Source organism: Nyctibius grandis, chromosome 12, assembly GCF_013368605.1.
Source record: "Nyctibius grandis isolate bNycGra1 chromosome 12, bNycGra1.pri, whole genome shotgun sequence".
Lineage (NCBI taxonomy): Eukaryota > Metazoa > Chordata > Aves > Nyctibiiformes > Nyctibiidae > Nyctibius > Nyctibius grandis.
Genome location: NC_090669.1, coordinates 14,463,299 through 14,470,520, shown reverse-complemented (window position 1 = coordinate 14,470,520; position 7,222 = coordinate 14,463,299).

Here is a 7,222-nt window from a genome sequence, read left to right as displayed (position 1 = left end):
ATTACAGCCACAGTGTTACTGTACTTTTCCTCTTGGATTTTTCAGTAAGCAGAAGAGACAGGCTATATATTTATGGGAAAAAAAGTGCAACTTGTTCTTTTACAAGAAAGTATTCTCACATTCTCTGAACCTAAAAAAGTAATAATATATATTATTACTATAGGTTTTTATATTAGCAACAACTATGAAGCAATGATAATTTCTGACTATGTTGGCCAAAATCGTAGGATTCTATTCCAAACTTTGTAGAATTCAGTAAGGTTTGTGTGCATGCACAGTCTGGTTTTAGTTACAATGTGATATAGGATGGAAGATAACTCATTACTCTCTATACAATTATAACTCCAACTCCATAGGCTTCATGTAACAAATGTTACAGAACTGTAATATAAAAATGAACTGAGGAAAATCTGTTTAGAAATAGATCTGATTATTAGCCCCAAGTTATCTATAATTAGATTGGAAGTCAAATCTGATAGCAGAGAGTTAAGGCTGCATTTCATCTCCCTGTCTTCTTTCAGAGTTGGAAGTCCTGATGACTTTGATCATTCAGTGATCTAAGCTCAGCCTTGCTCTGGATACCATGATGGGACCACATCACTTGCCTCTCTGGACTGAACCACCCAGTTTCTGATTTACGATGAACAGTGAGGATCAAAACTCTCAACTAAAAGCTTGGTATACAGCTTGATATTCTTAGTAAACATGTGGGCCTAAATCCAGAACATCTTAATTCTCACTGATTTAAACCTACTTGACTTGAGTCAAGTCACTAGTCAGTGATGAGAGTCACTGTTTCTGGCTAAAATCCTGACACTGACTGGTTCAAAACAGGGCTTAAAAAGCAGCAGAGGTTATTGAAATACCCTTAATCTAATCTCCAATCAGATTTTATAGGAAACCCTAAGTATATAGAAAACCAGAATTTTCTAATAGACATAACTGAAGGCACCTATCTGAATTTATTAATACTGTCATAAATATATAAGTATTTTGACAGTGATAACATTGTGTGAGAATTAAGTATTTGATTTGCATATTTTAACCTGTGGCAAAGTTTTAGATGAGATTTTTTTTCTAAATTAATGTAACATCAGATGTCCTGTTCAAACCTTTAGTTGCACTAGATGATAAGCAGATTAATCAACATTTCTGATTCAAGAAATTGCTTAGTTAGCAGTGTATTCCATTATTTGTAAAACCTAATTAGATTTCGGTATGAACATCTGATCACCACAAATCAGAAAATCCCTGATTTGTGTTCATACATTTGTTTCAGCCTTGGTTTTGCACAAAGACTTCTCCATAGCAGGGGCAGGGAGAATCATACTGAGATCACATGTACTCTTTTCTGTAATTGTCACTAGGAATAAAGGCTTTACATTATCTGTTGGTTTAAGGTAATACTTTCAAGGCAAAAAGTGCTTTCACACCAACTCAAAAATAATTGGTGAGGAGAGAGGAAAAATTGATAGGAAATAGCAAAAAAAAAAATCTTGTGCCTGGAGAGGAACTTTTAGCATTTTTTTCTCATTATTTTTAATCTGTTTCTACAGTGCTTGCAGTCTTAACAGAGATTTGTCAGTATTCTGGCTTCTTTGTATCAGTGCCTTGTGTCAGATGTTTCCTAGAGAATATCTTGTTCCATTGTCATTCCACACATGACCTTGTCAGAAATTCCTGATAAACAGACTAAACAAGATTTTTCCATATTATTTGCTTCCACCCTGCTTTTCCACCTCTTTGCAGTTGCATTAAACTGCAACAATAAAACCTTTGAAAGACCTATATGCATTAGGTGGGCACATGCTGACCATTTTGAAATACTGATTTAAAACTACTGAGATCTATAGACTTTAACACAGATACTAACATGACTTGACAGGCAGCAACATTATAAATATACACAATCTGAATGAATACTGTAATAGAACTTATGTACAGAGCTAGAATAGTAGGATGTAGGAGACCAAGTTTTTTGTCCTGTCCTTGTCACCTGGTAATATGTGATCTTGTGCACATCTCTTTGGACCTCAGTATTCCTAAGCCAGCCAAAGTCCTGCATTCCTGCTTGTCTCCATTCTACTCTGGTCTTACCAGCTCTGAAAATCAGTTCCTTTGTTGACTGATTGATCCCTCAACCACACACAAAGAGAGTTGTCCGACTCTCTGTGTTTGGTTTCCAAGGGGGATGGTGGCTCAGCATTCTCTAGTTGCCCAAGACCCAGGCCCATAAAAGTTAGACGTGATGCTTACTCAAATTCCAGTTAAATGCTTTGCTGAAAGACTAAATATGGAATTTATATTCCCATGGAGATAAAACTGGGCCTGCTCTCCTTGTTAGAACATTGTTAATTTTATTATGCTGTCTAGCTGTCTACATTAAAAATAGGTTTCCCTGGTAGAATGTTGAAGTAAAAAAACGAGCTCACCAAAGTCAGGAAGAACACAGAAAATACTCTCTTTTATTTGTCACAATCTAAGCTGATCCTACCATTTGCCATTCCTTAAAAGATATGGATCTCACAATGAGCTGTTGTTGATGCCAGATGGGCAGATCTTTCTCTGTAGATAAGTGGGTGCTGGAAGCCTTCTGTCAAAATAATGTCTGGAATGTTGGAAATGGAGAGCTCCACATTGGCTGGGAATGAGACCCAGCAGGCTCTGCAGGGCCATTGGAGCTGGAAACTCACTCAGAACTGTAAAATTATTTCTTGGTTATGCAGAAATCCTGTTCAAATTTCTTGTGGAGGGAAATGCTGTTAGAACCAAAATAGAAGGGAGTGCACTATGTTCAAAGCAGTGACGCTCTCAACTGAGGGTGCCTTAGTTTATGGCTTTGTTATACATCTTGTTTTCAGAGATCCCAGAAAGCTATGGGATGTTGTCAGACCTCAGTTCAGACTCTGGTGTTTTGTTTCCTGGGTTCACTTTTTGAAGTTTAATGACAGATAAAGAAAGGGATGAGCAAGAATGTTAATGGTACCTATGGAAGCAATTAATTCATACACTTGGTATTTTGTGTCTAAATGCATAATTCTAGGTGAAATCAGCCTTTCTGAACAGCTGCCCAGAACATTTATGTAGGGCATAGACTTTATGCTGGTCTGCACAGAAGAAAATTCTTATGTTTAATAGTGTTTCTTTGTTTGGTTTATGTAGATCATGTAGCCAAATACTTTGTACTTTTAGCTGACATGAAAAGACTTTCTCAGTACAATGTGGTTTAGAAAAATCCATCCAGTCAGGAAAATAGGTTGTGATGACCCATTAAGGAAACATTCCTTAAAACCCAGCAGTTTAATTTAAAAATGTCTTGTTTTTTCAGTCTGCTAATCCTAAACAAGCCCTGGACATTTTTGAACTATGCAACTAATCCTGAGAACGCTCACTCATGCAAATTGTTGCTTAGAATTGAAATAAAAGATTATGCTGTCAGGTTTCATATCTAGGACACGTAGGACTTCACATTTGAGATTATAGTAATGTCACTACTCTTCTAGGGTAACGAAATGTACTTCAACCTTGCATAAATACTGCTTTACTTTCATTAAGGTAAATGGACTAGATGATCTTTCGAGGTCCCTTCCAATCCCTAACATTCTGTGATTCTGTGATTCTCTAAGGTAAATAGAATGAATACTAATAGTAGTATTTGGCCTTTTTAGGTTGGAAGGCAGTATCTCTACCAAAATACAGTTCATAAAATTGAAACTGGCCTACTTGGTTAAAAAGCCCTCAGTGTATTAGCATCCCAAATCCTATGAAGAGCTCATGGGATTTTTAAAAGGTATGAGGCTAAAGCTTCCTCCAGCATGTTCGACATTTGCGTGAGTAGAGGATGCCTTTGATGGAAAAGGGCAGGATTGATTTCCTAATAGAAGTTTCTCCATTTCTTCTGCCTCTGTATCTATGGGTATTCCAGCCACAAGCTATCAGACATGGTGGGTACTTACATGTCTTGTGGGAAGAGGAGGAGAGAGTGAGATCATAGCCCTGGATTATATGGTCATAGTAGATTATTCATTATTGTAATGTATATATAGCATCTGCATTAAGTGGTATTTCAGCAACATGGAACATGACAGGTTGTTTCTTTGTTTCTAATGGTAAATAGACAAAAAGCTTGAGAAAACTTCTTTCTTCTATTTCACCTTTTTGTGTTTTTTTTTCTTTTTTTTTTTAAATTCACAAATGTGCACTTTATATGAAATAATATGACAAAAGAATGAAGATGGCATTTATAGCAGGACAGAACCCTTTTTCCAATGCACTGTGTAAAGCATCTTGCATGTGTTGACATTACTCCTCTCATATAAATTTAAATATGTATTTCAAAACTTTCCCATGCTTCTAAACCATAAATATTTAATTCTCAGTATTATCATCAATCAGGTTAGATGATCTATGAAAGATATTGGTGGTAAAATGTTCTTGCACAGTTTGCTCTAGAACTCCAAAAGCACTCCAGGTTCAGGGAGAGCTTCTAAGGAGCTGATGGCAGAGGGGGGCCATTGATTAATGGCTCCCTGGGACACTGACACCTCTGCCTGGATCAGAGAGATAAGAGACAACTGGAGTCTGCCAGAGAGCAGTGCTTTTTACAAGAGAGGCAAAGGTTAGCAGCATGAGGCATTCCTGCAAGAATCATGAGCTACGCAGCTTCCTCTGGGACAGGATAATGGTCTGCAAAGGGGAGTAATAGAGTGAAGGATCGTTCTGTAGTACTTAAGCAAAAACAAAAGACAAGATAGATGATGTTAAAGGGTTAGAATAAAAGCAAGCATAAGAATACACAGACAAATGAAGCTTAAAGTATGTCAAGTTTGTTTTTTTTTAATTATAGTTTAATTAATCATCTATAAGAGAGGGCTTTTGTCATGAGGGTTTTGTTTATTCTTTCTTTTATATCATAATTTGCCATACTAAACAAAGTGCACGTCTCCATTGTGGAAGGAGTATCACCAGTACACCTAACAGTACAGTCCTTATTCAGTTAAAATAACGCTTACATTATAGTGGTGAAAGGAAAATTTAGATAGATTGGCTAGAGTAGTTTGGTCCGCAAATGTGTGTTATTTGTGATAACTGGCACAAAACATCTATTGTACCAAGGCAGTTTCCATGACCCAAAACCACTGCTAGCATTTCTTCCATGTAAAATAAAATGGAATGCAGGAATTTGCAATGCTCAGTCATCCATTTATCCCAGCATCGTGCCTTTGGAAATGTCCAGAATCACATGCTTCACAAGAAAATGGAAAAACTGTATTTTAAGTTAACTTTATCTTTTCCCCAGACTGTACTTGTACAAAGCCACTAGTCTTCTTGTAATCAGTTTCCATGAGAAGTCATTGGAATATTTTTCTCCAGTAAAATGTCATCACACAGGTTGCATTTCTGACCAAGCAGAGAGCTTTGTTATTTACAGATCTAACTATTAGTAAATGCCGTGCATAGAAATAAAGGTGGCTTTAAACTTTGCAAATGTCGTTTGCAAAGAAGGGCACAAGACAGCCTTGGGAGAATTCTGTAAACAGGGTTTGATTCAGAGAACCTGGGAATCATTGCAGGGAAAATATAATTTGGCTTTAATAAGCTTTGACTTAGTATACAAAGTAGGAAATTTTGATGCATTTGGGAGTAATTTGCATTTACAAATCCTTGGAATGGGAATTATTTCAAAATTATTGTAGACTGACATCACTGACTGGGTTTAACTATGTCCTTTTCAGTGGGAAAGGTAAGGGGGAAAGGTCCATCAGTGCATGACAATATAAACTCGTGCTTGGCAGGGAGTCTGAAAAGGACAAACATCTACAGTGTCTCTCAGATGTGGGTGGGCAAAGCCTAGAAACAGTTATTAGAAGCTCCTAATCCCAGGGGTGCTCTGTTACACATTAAACTCTATTAACTGGTGGCCTTGGAGAGACAGCTGCAGGTGAAAAAGGCGAAATGTCAGACATCCATTGCTTGGCATGGAGGTATGTACATAAGTAAAAATCATCTACAGGAACTCAAGAAAAAAGTGTTTCTTTGGGCCAAGAAGTAGGATTTAGAAAGGTCCTCAAAGAGCTTTTATCGGAAGAGTCATTTGGAGAGATGTTTTGAGACTGCAAGGATATATTTTTCAGTTACATCAAGTGCATTACTTAAGAGATCACGCACAACCCACACACGTGGTGCTCATTTTCAAAACGCAATAGGAGAGCAACAAAACATACACTTAGAAAACAATGTAGTTTCGTATGGAGGTGGTCTTTCAATAACAGCCGAGGATTAGTAAATGTCATTTTACAGAGACAAATCTTTGCTGCTGCGCAAGCTGGGCATTGCATGGCACACCTGGGTGTAACTGCAAACAATGACAGTTTGTGCCATGCTTGCTTTCTTTGCTACAATGGCTCTGAGAGGCCAATATAATCCAAAAGCACAAGATTTTCAAAGAGGCGTGTAAGAAAATTTTTTTTTTTAGGCAAATAGGCATCTAGTGGAATTTTATTGCCTATAACTATTTAAAAGAATCCCACTAAATACCCTACACCAATGAAACAGCTTAAGAAATAACGGTTGTAGTTCCTTAAGTTTTGAAGGGCCCCTTCTTCTTCCCCAGGTCTGTAAGATGTTGTCCTTGCCTTTCTTATGGACTTAGGCCTTTAATGTCAAGGTTGCTACAACTGAAAAGCAAATCTATGAGGGGAGTTTAGCTAGTTTAAAAAAAATCTTAAAAGTACAGTCTCACTAGGGAGAGAGGTTTGGAAGTAAAGGGATAAGCTAATTATTTGTAATTAGGTCAGACTGGGTACGCTGATTGCCATAATTAACATTGCCTAATGACTGTCCTCAGGGATTTTGCTTGGATATACGAGGTGAAATCTGGTAAAAGTGGATATCTATTCTCTCTTCTGGTGTTAGAGCATTTACAGCTCCTGACTAAAGCAGACGTGTGAGCAGGGACGTGCGTGGGAGGCTGGGAGTGCTACAGGTGCAGCGCACAGTGTGCGCGTTGGGGAGCGTCAGGGAAATGTAGGTTAGTGTGCTGGAAGGCTGAGCAGACTGGGTTAACGTGAGCACTCTCGGGAGGAAAGTATGTGTGGGCTGGGGAAACACTCCTGAGCTAGCAATGAGGGAGCTGGGTGAAGCTTATAATTAGTTAGAGATCTGTGCATCAAAGCAAGCTGCAGCATTTCTTAATTGGAAAGGAATCTATTGGAAATAGAGA